The sequence below is a fragment of the Andrena cerasifolii genome, chromosome 5, assembly GCF_050908995.1.
Source record: "Andrena cerasifolii isolate SP2316 chromosome 5, iyAndCera1_principal, whole genome shotgun sequence".
Lineage (NCBI taxonomy): Eukaryota > Metazoa > Arthropoda > Insecta > Hymenoptera > Andrenidae > Andrena > Andrena cerasifolii.
Genome location: NC_135122.1, coordinates 9,473,824 through 9,485,107, shown reverse-complemented (window position 1 = coordinate 9,485,107; position 11,284 = coordinate 9,473,824). Strand labels below are relative to the sequence as shown.

At 42.9% G+C, this 11,284-nt stretch overlaps 1 protein-coding gene across 8 annotated transcripts in view; it reads left to right on the top strand.

Moving 5' to 3' along the window:
* Window positions 1-1,782: 1,782 nt before the first annotated feature.
* The window catches only part of Fife (regulating synaptic membrane exocytosis protein fife), a 125,871-nt gene continuing 116,369 nt past the window's right edge, over window positions 1,783-11,284 (top strand). For 7 of the 8 annotated variants that reach the window (XR_013085382.1, XR_013085383.1, XM_076813165.1 and 4 more), the window contains exon 1: window positions 1,783-2,285. The gene's annotated coding sequence lies outside the window, so the exon portion shown is untranslated. Of the gene's footprint in view, window positions 2,286-6,261; window positions 6,313-11,284 lie in introns of those variants that run through there. The other variant, XM_076813163.1, reaches the window with a different exon arrangement.

The window sequence follows — 11,284 nt, the reverse complement described above, 5'->3', positions numbered from 1 at the left end:
AGGCTTAAAGTTTGGTGTCCTCATATTTCATTATTTCACATTTTTCACTACTAAAATGTAATTTAGAGTAATAAGTAAATAATGTAATCTATATTATGTAAAATAATCTAGATTACACTGTAGATAAAGCAGATTATATTTTAGTATTCTCTTGAAAAAATAGTTCTAGAGTTTTTATTTACTCGTTGGAGAACGTTACTCTGTCGTCTATTCATCGAGTTAATGATTTTACTGTGCAACTCCATGCATCATTAAATTTCATTGATCATTCCAATAGAATTGGAGAGCATGTACGTAAAATGTATAATACTTTTCTATATTTTTTCTTCGTCTGGAATGTTAGTATAGGAAGATAGTATTTTCGGAAAATGCAATAAAAAAAAAATCGATTTTTCGACTGCCTAGTCTCCTTAAGCCAATGACCACAATTACGAAATTGTAACGCGCTTACTAAAAACCCGGAAGAAAGAAATTATTCTCCCTTTCTAATTATTGCACTCCAGGGATCATTAATCACTAAGGGAAAATACAACGAACCTTTATTTCCATTAAAATCTACCTCAAACTTACCTTTACTCACGAATCTAAACATCAAATCATGACTGTATTATCAGCATTTTAAAACTTTGAATTGGGTGAGAAACCCCTGGACTACAAGCCGCTTCGCATAAAATCTAAATTCCGCCTAATACTTGCGTTTACGCGCACTACGATAAAACTTTAAGGAGGATAAGCGCAGAATAATTCGTCCATCGCTTCGACCTGAGGATAAGCGCAGAATAATTCGTCCATCGCTTCGACCTAGTAGTTGATTAACCCGAAAAGCTACATCTCAGTTGGGGGTGGTGCAGCATTTGTACGCAAGGAACTGCCTATAAAGATATCGAAGTATGTTTCCAACGTGGATAGATTGTCCCAAGTTCTGCGAGCTGGTCTTTCCAACTCTTAACGTCCGTCGCACGTGACGCTCAAAAATTGTTTCCAACTGTCATTGGCACGGCAGCCCGTTCTCTCCAACATACCGAGAAGACAAGACTTCCCTCGTCATTCCAGAACGCATCATTCCCTTTCATAAATCCAATTCCAACCATGCCCTTGGTAGCGGTCCAAGAATAACCCCACGCGCATCGCCTGAAAAACCCTTCTCGACCGAGAGGCGAAGAAACTTCCAAAGCGTCCCTGAGTGCCGTGATCCCTGCCCGCGGAGGCCGCCGGGAACTCCTTATAGCTTCCCCTGTGCAGTGGAAATGTTCGCGAATAAGGCGCGTCTCCGCATCCCTCGGGCCCTACCGAGGATATCCCTGCCGGCGGTTGCCCGACAGCCTCTTCCCTTCTCCTCGCCAGGGGAGCTTGCGCCCTGAGCTGCTCGCGGCTGGAAAGAATAAACCAGCTGGAGAAGAAAAAGGTAGGAACGACACCGTTCAGAGTTCGGCTGGCCGAGTCGCCGAGGCGAAGTCACGGGGCTAGGAGCGTCAGGGCGGCCGTGGAAGGGCGCAAAGGGGTTGAAGCGACGGAGGAGCGTCATAGGGCAGACGTGGGGGGGTGACGGAGGACGAAAAGGGGCACGAAAGGTGGGGTAGAGTGGGCGAGCTTTTTCGGCGGGCGCGCTCAGCGGCGGAGGGTGGAGAGCGGGGCGGAGAGGACTGGCGAAACGGGGGTGTAAGGAGAGCGCCAGGATGAGGCAGGAGAGGCAGGAGAGCCGGGAGAAATGGGAATCGGAGGGGCGGGTGGTTCGCTCGGTGGGAGAAACAGGAGACCCGGGCAGTACAAGCCGGGCAGCCTGCCCGACGATATCGTCGCCGTTCTGGATGTCACGCTGATTCTACACTGCAACTTTTTCCTTTGCCCATTTAGCCGTGAAGTTGGTCGGCCGCTCGCCCGCGAGTTTTCCTTTTGCGCGTCCCTTAGCGCGGGCATGCGCGTCCTCTGCTCCACCAGCCGCGCAGAGACGCGCACGGGCACAGCTCACGCATAACGCGGCGCACGCGAGACCACCGTACAGGTACACGCAAACGTAACCGGGGCCGTGCACCGCTAGAGCAGCGCGAAACGTATGTGTTACGCGCGCGTACGCAACGATAGCAGCGCGATAGGGAGCAGAGGCCCAGAGCCGTGTCCGACTGTCGGGCAAACGTATCGCTGGAAAGTTACGCGCACTTACGTGCCCGTAGACATACGAGCACGTGTATCTCCATACGGAGGGACAGCTGGCGAGCGCGAGACCGCGGCCGAAAGAACGCACGCACTTCCCCGCCACGGCAGCCACCGCAGCTCTCAAGTAACAGGTTGGTCATTCCGGCTTCTCTTAAAACCGCTTTCGCGCGCTTCCCTCGGCCACTCGGATCGCGAACACCACGTCCCCGCCGCCCCGGCACTCTCGCGGAGCACTTCGGTCGGTTAACGAGTTCTAGCGCGAATCGAACGAGCAGATTCTCTGGGGCACGGGAGTACTGTTGATTGAAAGGTGGCCTGGAAACCGTTCAGCGGAACGGCGAAGCTTTCGGGAGTTCCTCGGATTTATTTAATCGTGATTGGTTTCTAATCCGTGGAATCGATGACGCTGGTAATTAACGTATCGAAGATTCTCTCGGCTCTGAGACAGTCGTGTAATGTACCACGGAATATGTGGCTTTCCACGGGAACCGAGCTACGCACGCAACGTAATTCCCAGATGGATTTGATAGCGTTTAATCGACCGATTTCCGCCCCCATTTCCTCGATTCCCCGGGAACATTCCATTCTGTGCTCGATCTCTTCTCGCCCCTTGATCCCTTATCTCGCGCTCCCTTTCTCCGCGGGGATGAACGATCGAAGGTCAGCTGGGAAAAGGAGCCATCGCTTCGACTCGCTGCGTATGTAAATACGAGGTACTGGCTGTTTTTCTGCTTCGCGGGGGTCAGTCGCGTGTCACGGTCGACCCTGCACGAAAATTACTGAACCGAAGGAAAATGGAGCGCCGCCGGAGGGTGGGAAGTGGTTTGCTTTGAATGGGTAACGCGGATATTTGCAAGCGCCCATGGGCGCGATTGCACGCCACGCATGTAACAGGTCTTGCAGCGAATCAAGGCCACGTAAATTAATAATGCGATCTGCAGGCACGAGGGCTTGTTAATAAGAGCATTATGCAAGCGAGGGTGCTTTATGCGATTCTGAATTCACTTGTAGCCGACGGGAATGTAGTAGGTACGTGACGGGCGTCAAGCGACAGACGCGTAGCTTTATGTTTCGCGAGCGGTGTTTGAAATTGGTATTCGAGGATTTATCGAGCTTCTCGTTCGGTGGAAAAAATACCCCAGATATACAAATGCTTCGATGCTAGACGAATTATGATTTTAAAACGTTATTTGAGGGTAGGCAAATTTATTACGAAGATTTTTATGCTACCAATTAATGGCCATTTGATAGAGAAACCTAATGTATTTCTAAGAACCAAGTAATTTTGAAGAAGTATGTCCACGATAGAACATTATTGTTTCTTCTGTGGATGCCGTTTTTAGAAGCATCTGAAAATGTGCATTAAGTAACGTCACATGGTTGAATTAATGACCAAAGGTCGTGGTAATCTTCCACGCGAAAGTTCCTCGGTTTTATCGACATTAAAATCGGGTGTTGAGCTCGCGCTGAAGGTTTACTTAGCAAGACCCTTGATGGGAATTTTTCAAGGTTTTTTTTTCAGCAGAGAACGGTAGATCGTAGTTAGTGTAGTTACGTTAAGATTAAGTTCCCTGCCCGAAATTTTCGACGCTTTTCCAGGGGGACGTTTTACAGCCGATTTAAATATTCGGTACAGAATGTTCCCACGCGTTCGAGATTAAATTTTTTGAATGTTTCGCCGCGTCAAAATTAAATTTTTGATACGTTACAGTCGCGTAACCATTCTCGTTGGGATTTTCAGCATTTTATTGTCAATTAAGATTTTATTGAATATTTGTCACTCGTTGAATATGAATTTGAAAACCTGTGAATGTGATTTTATTACATCAGAATATTTGCAGAATTATTGTGTCAAGTGTAGTGTCATTAAACTGATTATTTGGTAAAAATGAATTGTAGTGTTTTGTGATAATACGAATTCTGATAAATTTATACATTTCTCGGGACGCTTTGTTGACCTTGGCAACTTTTACTCGAAACGATGTTCAAAATAATGTACGTTTTAAACGATATGGCAAGATAGACGGCGAGGGAAGTGAAAGTGGTCAGTCTGTGGTCAGACGCAACGCTCCATCCTAGTGTAACTGAAATTATATCTCTCTGTAACTTTTCACGCGTTCGTTATCTTCAAAATAGTCTCGAGTAAAAATTATTCCAATTAATCAGATCTTCAAAAGCATGTAAATTTTATAGTAAATGCATTTATGATTCGTTAGCTGTGCATCTGCTCAAGCTTGCAAGAGGAGCACGAAATATTTTGTTCTATGTCGGAAGGCTTACTTAATATGGCTGATTTTTTTAGAAACATAGATTTTTATCATGGATATTGATTGATATTGGCCGTTCAGCCACTGACGACTAATTGTAAGCAGTCAAATCGCTCGAAGATCAAGTATTTTTTGCGAATTAATTACAGGGAGATGAATACAAATTGTGACTAGTCCTTTTGGGCAATGTTTATTAATACTATAAACTGTAAAAAAAGTTTTTTTTGTTGACAATATATACTTGTATATGACGGCGCTACAGTCGTGCGATGTGTGGGCGTTTATTCTGCAGTTCTGTCCTAATTGCGAAAAAACCGAGGCTCGGATCCACTTGAAATTTTTACAGCTTGTTCAAAATTTATTCCTTTTTGGAATGTGCTTCAGCCTAAAGTGTAAAAGTTCTAGTTTTCGAGAGAGAAAAAACCACTCGTCTGTGCACCGCGAAAAATCGCATTCTCCTAGTTGCTACTTTAATAATTTTGGTTCAATCCTTTTTCAGAAGTCCCCTCCAAAATTGCAGGTTCTAGGAGAAACATATTCCAAGGAAACCGTTGTATCCTTATTTTTAAGCTCAATATCAGTGTGAAACCAAAGACACTTTTTCTAAACCACTGTACAATCAACCTCGTGTGGCGCCATTTGTAAAACAGATATGTAGACCAAAGGAATATTTTTTTACTCTGCGTGATAAGAATAAACATTGTATAAAAGGAAAAGCCTGCGCTTGCTTTCATCTCCTTGTAATTAATTCGCAGAAAATACTTGATTTTCGAGCGATTCGACTGCCCAGCCCCGTTAATTATATACAGAAAAGTAGTCATACTCTTTCCAGATTTAAAAACCGACCGACTCATTTGATCAACTTTTTCGCATAAAAAATGAGCAGACGAAAAAGTCGGTGTAGCTAAACCTTTCTTCTTCAACACCTTCAGAAACTTTTAGTGCCGCCACCAAACCTCCTTGTCAAACGGAGCTCGGGAGCACAGCGCGCAATTTTTAGTAAATGTCACTGGGAGTAATCGCGAATGTCTTCCCAGGGCTCCAATTTCTTAAGTCCACGATACACTTCGGCGAGGTGGCTAACGAGGTGTTGAAAGACGCCATGGAAATATGCTCCGCGTCCCGACGCGAAATTAGCCAGGCGCTGTCGCTGTGGCGCCTCGTTCGCGGGGAGTACATAACAGAGTTAATGGGAACTTGAAATTTACAATCTGGAAAACGCAAATTCATCCGACTCCACTCGAGGTTGAAAGCTGCGCGGGCGAACCTTTGCAGAAGTTGCTTGCCTCAGCTCCTTTGTTCGCGGGGCTCCTGGGCCTACGAGAAGCCTGCTGGGCAAACATCTCGCACCATCCGCCCCTATCTTCATCATCTCCTTTTCGCCGAGCATCGCGATAACCGTGACGGAATGCAAAGCATTGTCTCCGCGTCAATTCTCCTAAAAGCGTCGCATCGATGGGCGAGGCTCGAAAACGGAGGCAGAAATCTCGTGCGTGTTCTCGCCGCGCTTCTCCCGCCTCAGACGGTCTTCCCTGGGCGTCACCTTATCTAGACTACCTCCCCAGTCGTTTTTACAAAAGATTCAACACCACGGGCATCGAGACACCCGCGGTCTCTTCCTCCTTTATCCTACACACGCGTGCCACAATCGCTGGTTTACGCTGAAAGCAATCGCTCGGCTTATTCCCTCGAAGCACCCCTGTCCCGAAAAGCAGACTCGCGTGGGCGAGATCGCGCACGATGTTTCCCAGTATTTTACAACAGGCGAAATGATCGGTAGCGTGACATTTGAACAGACGTAGGCTGCTCGACGCTCTTACAATCGTAATTGTCCGCGGGAGTTTCCGTCGCTAATGCTCAAAGGACTTCGTGGACGCGCTTACTATTTCGTGTAAGTGTATTACGAGCACATTAGCCCGGAGCGTTACGCTTCTCGTGTTACGGGGGGATATTTATGTTCGAGGGCGGTGCGCAGCATTCGTTTGATATGCGCGCGTACGCGCCACGATATTCGTGGAAAATTCATGTCGGGGGTGGAGAATTATTTTACGATTTGCTGTTTTGGTGGTGTGTGCTGCCCGCATGGTGGAGAATCTGGGGAAAGGGGAACTCGCTGCAGCTGAAATCTGCGTGTTGCGTACAGGGAGGGATGTACAAAGAGTGAGATTTGAATACTTTCGAAAAGATTGGTAATATAAGACAATGCACATTACATTTACACAAGTGACATAAGAAATTTGCCTTAATAACATTTTGCATATTAACAGTATTTTTTAAAACATTCAGTTGCCACGCTTTGTGCTTCGCCCGGTATGCTGAGATCTTTGACGAAGTATTCTGAGTAGGTTTTGGGAATGGGAAAGTTCTGGCAGTGTTGGGCTTGCTCGCTGTGGAGAGCAGAATGTTCGATGCAGTGTTTTTTCTTGGTTTCTCGATTGTGGATATCAACAGGAATGGTAGCAGAACTTGTGTTGCATTGGGAGATTGTTGTATCCTATGTGCGATGGCGCAGAAGAGGCCCGATATATTATGAATTTTAAAAAGAAGGAGGAACCATTAATTGTGATAGATATCAGTGTTAAATGTTAGACTTAAAAAGTCACAAGTCCAAGAAAAGTCAGGAAGAGAGTGAGAGATTTTAAGATTTTATTTCAACATTGTTCAGTTTTATATATATTAATATTTATCTGAAGAGTGATATTCTTCTACCACCTACTTCTCTATCAAATATTCCACCACCATTATTTTGACATTTACCATTCGTTGTATTTCAAAAATTGGTTAAAGTCGTTTGTACAATATTGGACCCTCGAACTCGGCGATTCATCTACACCGTTGTTGTATAAACGCGAAGTAAGCTACGCAGGATTCTCAGAACACACCACTGAATCCCTTTTCTCATTCTACTAGGGTATAAAGTAGCTGTATCATGCCGCATGAAAAGAAACTCGTATGATTTTAAAGCCTCTAAAGAAGGAACCACCTCTGGAAACATAATTTATACGTTATTACATTCTTCCTTGGACACTATACAACACTTTTATTGATCTGACTCACACTACCTTCAAAAATAATATTAGGAATCTCTGGTGGGCAGGCAAGCGAGTATAAGTCAGAATTATTAGTTTCGCAGGGTGACGCTTGGAATATTTAAAGTGCCATGATGGTGGTAAATTTTTGACGTGAAAATTAAAAGAAACTTTTATTTTTAACTTTGATTCGCAAAAAGAGGCAAACAAGAGATTGTTTAACCACCAGAGAAATATTAAATGATTCCCATCGAGTATGTCTATTCGAGTGAGCCCTAAGAAAAAAAAAATAATTCGTGTTCTTTTTATATGAAAGTAACGGGTTATGTCGATACATACTCTGTTTTCGTGGTAATTGGATATATAAGCGATTTTAAGCTAAAACTTTCACGACCACGCACGATAATGTAAGCACTTCGACGTGCTGACAGATTGACACTTTCTCATTTTCGTAAATTAACGCAAGTTACAGTATTGCTGGCTAACGCTCGTTGCAGGTATAAACTCAAACACGCGTGACAACGTCGACGCCGTTGACATATTGACATCTTAACACCCTGATATCATGACATTTAAGCACGGGCGACGGTATCACCTTTGCCGTCGAGCGTGTTGGTCGATCGAAGGGGAGACCACGGTGTTAAACTCTAAAATAGATGTCTGGAGAATAACGCAAGCTAATGTTTATATAAACTCTCTAACGGCGCTATACCTGTACCCTTCGAATGCCCACTAACGACTGACTAAAAGACAAGTCTACCTGGCGCATTGGCCACCCTTTTCGACTCACTCTCGTAATTGAAGGGTCGGATGCAACAAGGGGACTGGCGTTCGAAAATGGGAAAAATTATCGTCCAAACGCTAAGAAAGATTGGAAAATTAAATTTGTTAAACTGTATTTTAAAAAATATAGTGCTGTAAAGCTCGTCGCGACGCACATTTTTTCTGTTTAAAGTTTGATTATCCAGTCGTTACTATTCGAGCTAAAAATTATAAACAAAGAATCTGTCATCGTCCAAAGTCAATTTTTGTTTAAACATAAATTGCGATAACTTGAGTAAAGTTGAGGGAATCAGACATGAAGAATCAGAACTTTGAAGCTTTCAACTGCCAGTGGCATCGAGGTGTTAACTAAGCCTTCTTGAAGCTCCTACCTATGACTCTGATGTTTCACTAGTGTTGCACATAGTTCTACCAGTGGTTTGAGTTAGGTAACCACTGATCGCTGCCTGGTGTGAAATATTGGTGTATTCGCAAATCCTTAATGGCAGTTAGAGAAACAATGCGGTGAAATATTACGATGGAATTAATAGCCTCGGTTGCACACAGGAACAGTGATTTTATTTAACGATAGTGTTAATTCTGCCGAAACTAGGTTGACAAGTATTATCAGATCCCCTTTGCGTCTCAGGGTTAGAACAATTTCATTTTTTAATGTTTGATCCATTCAGGGCAACATTATAAAGAGGACACTGCGCAACACTAATTTTATAAGCAACTAACAGAATTTTTTTTATTTAGGATTACAGAGTTTTTGTCACTTAGAAAAGCTGCGTTGCAAGATAAGCAAACTGAGGCTTTTTAAATAATATAATAGTATAATAGAAATCTTGTTATGCGTGCCTGGTCGAGTAGGTAGACGTTTTTTGAATGAGAATTTTGCTCCCGGCGGATTATTCGATCGAAACCTATCAGCCCAGATCCGATTAATTATTTTCATAATCTGGCCCGCAATGACGCAAAAATCGCGCAATTTAATACGTGATGAAATGGAAAATCCGGAATTTCACAGATCCCTTACTCGAGGATCTGATATAATTTGACTAATTGAAGACGTGTGCCCAGATTATGGGCGAGTTTCTGCGCGTTACTTGCTGCGAATTCAGCATGAAAAACGCGGGCATGTGGATAAAAAGGATGGTGCGATTTAAACTAGAAGAAGTATTTAACATGTAATTAATGCGTACGCGAGAAATTCGCAACAGTATTTGGAGCATTAATTTTTTCAATCAATAATTCTTGCAAACCCCTGCGCGTGCATTCGGAAACAATTTTAATTTTAAAACGTACTACATTCGCAAATCTTGCCAATTTCAATTTTCTACCTCGTCTCACTCATAGCGCATTCCGACCACTAAATTGCAATGCAATTAAAAAATGAAAAATTTAAGAACGCGTACATTTGTCTCATAAAAAAGAAAGTTAAACATATTTGTAGTAATGTCTCTCAAGATTCGTATAATGAAACCTTCTCCTTAATTAATTACGTGTGTTTATTGTATTTATGTCGCGAGTACCGAGCGCCAGTCTCGAAGTCACCACGCTTCAGAAGATCAAGGAAGCAGGACAAGGCATTCGAAACTTCGAAGAGAACGATTCACAAAATAATGTGTCAAATTGCTATTTCTTTGAAATATTCTGCTTGTTGGGAAACTATGTGATACCTCGTACGTTGTATACCTTCATCCTCCACGTTCAATTTAACTTGAACTGCAAGTTGTTGCTCGAACGGAAACACCGTTTTGTGAAAAATTATGTAAACTTCAATTCCTTGGTATCTGAAAGCTGGACTTCTTATTTAAAATCTTTCTTTATGCTTGCTGGCAGCCGAGGTGCAGCAATATTCATAACCGAAATTTAGATCTTCTAACATGAGTTGGACACGATTGAAGATGTACTTTATTGGATAACTGATTGGTCGTTTAACGAAACATTTCTGTGCTACGCGATGATGTTTATAGGCTCGATAGCCAATCGGTACACGTCACGTTAACGACTCCTAGTGAATATTTGACCGACCTTCCCAGAGAATTGCTGTTATAATTTTCCACGGGGGTGTGTATTACCTTGGTTACTTATTGCAAGAAGGTCACCGGTTGGCCTAGTTCCTTCCTGCGGGCCACACGAACTGCTGAACATCCTCATCCATTTTCCCTCTCTGCCTTCAGCGTCTCCTTCGATGCGTTTTCCTCTGCTTGTTTCACAGTTCATGTAGTACTACTCCCCAGAATGATAGTAATAATAGAAGGGGGGGGGGGAATCCCGGATCCTATGGCCTCCTCATGTTAGAAATCCTAAACTCATGAAATCGGGAAATATTCTTCGTGAGCTTGAAACGTGGTCTGTTCCTACTCAAATACCATTATACTTGCGTTACGTTCTACCTTTAATAATTATCATGCATCATAGAGTCTTGTGTTTTATCCAGGGACTTCAAACCGGTATGATTTTCATACCGGTATTACGTCAGCAAAGCTACACCGAAATCGATATCGTACCAAAACAGATGATTACCGAAACCGTTATAGAATCGAAATAGGTGAATACCGAAATCGTTGAAGTACCGAAACCGAAATAAATACCGGGATTTTTCCGGTTTTTCTTCAGGTGTCATGGTAAATTAAAGTAATATCTTCATAGCCCTTATTAATTCGAGCTGTAAAAACACCGACATAACGTAATATATTTTCATAAAAATACCAATAGATTCGTAGCTTCATTATAGCGTGGCCGCAGAAAAAAGAAGAAATACTGAGCTTTTATGTGATACAAATTGTGACCTGTGAAATTGAAAGTAAAAACTAAATACAGCGAATATAATACAAAAACTGCATTCAAGATGCAAAAGTTGTAATGTTCCTCTAATTTCAATTAGATTTCAGGGAAACACATAAGACAGAAGTTCAGTATGTATTATTCATAATTGCAACAGAGCTGTTAATTTAAACTTAGGCCGCGAAGTTTCAGGCTCAACATTTTACTTAACATTCTTCGTATAATATACAACAATGAATCTTAATTTTGTCTAAGTAGTTGCACGATTCATACCTAAAA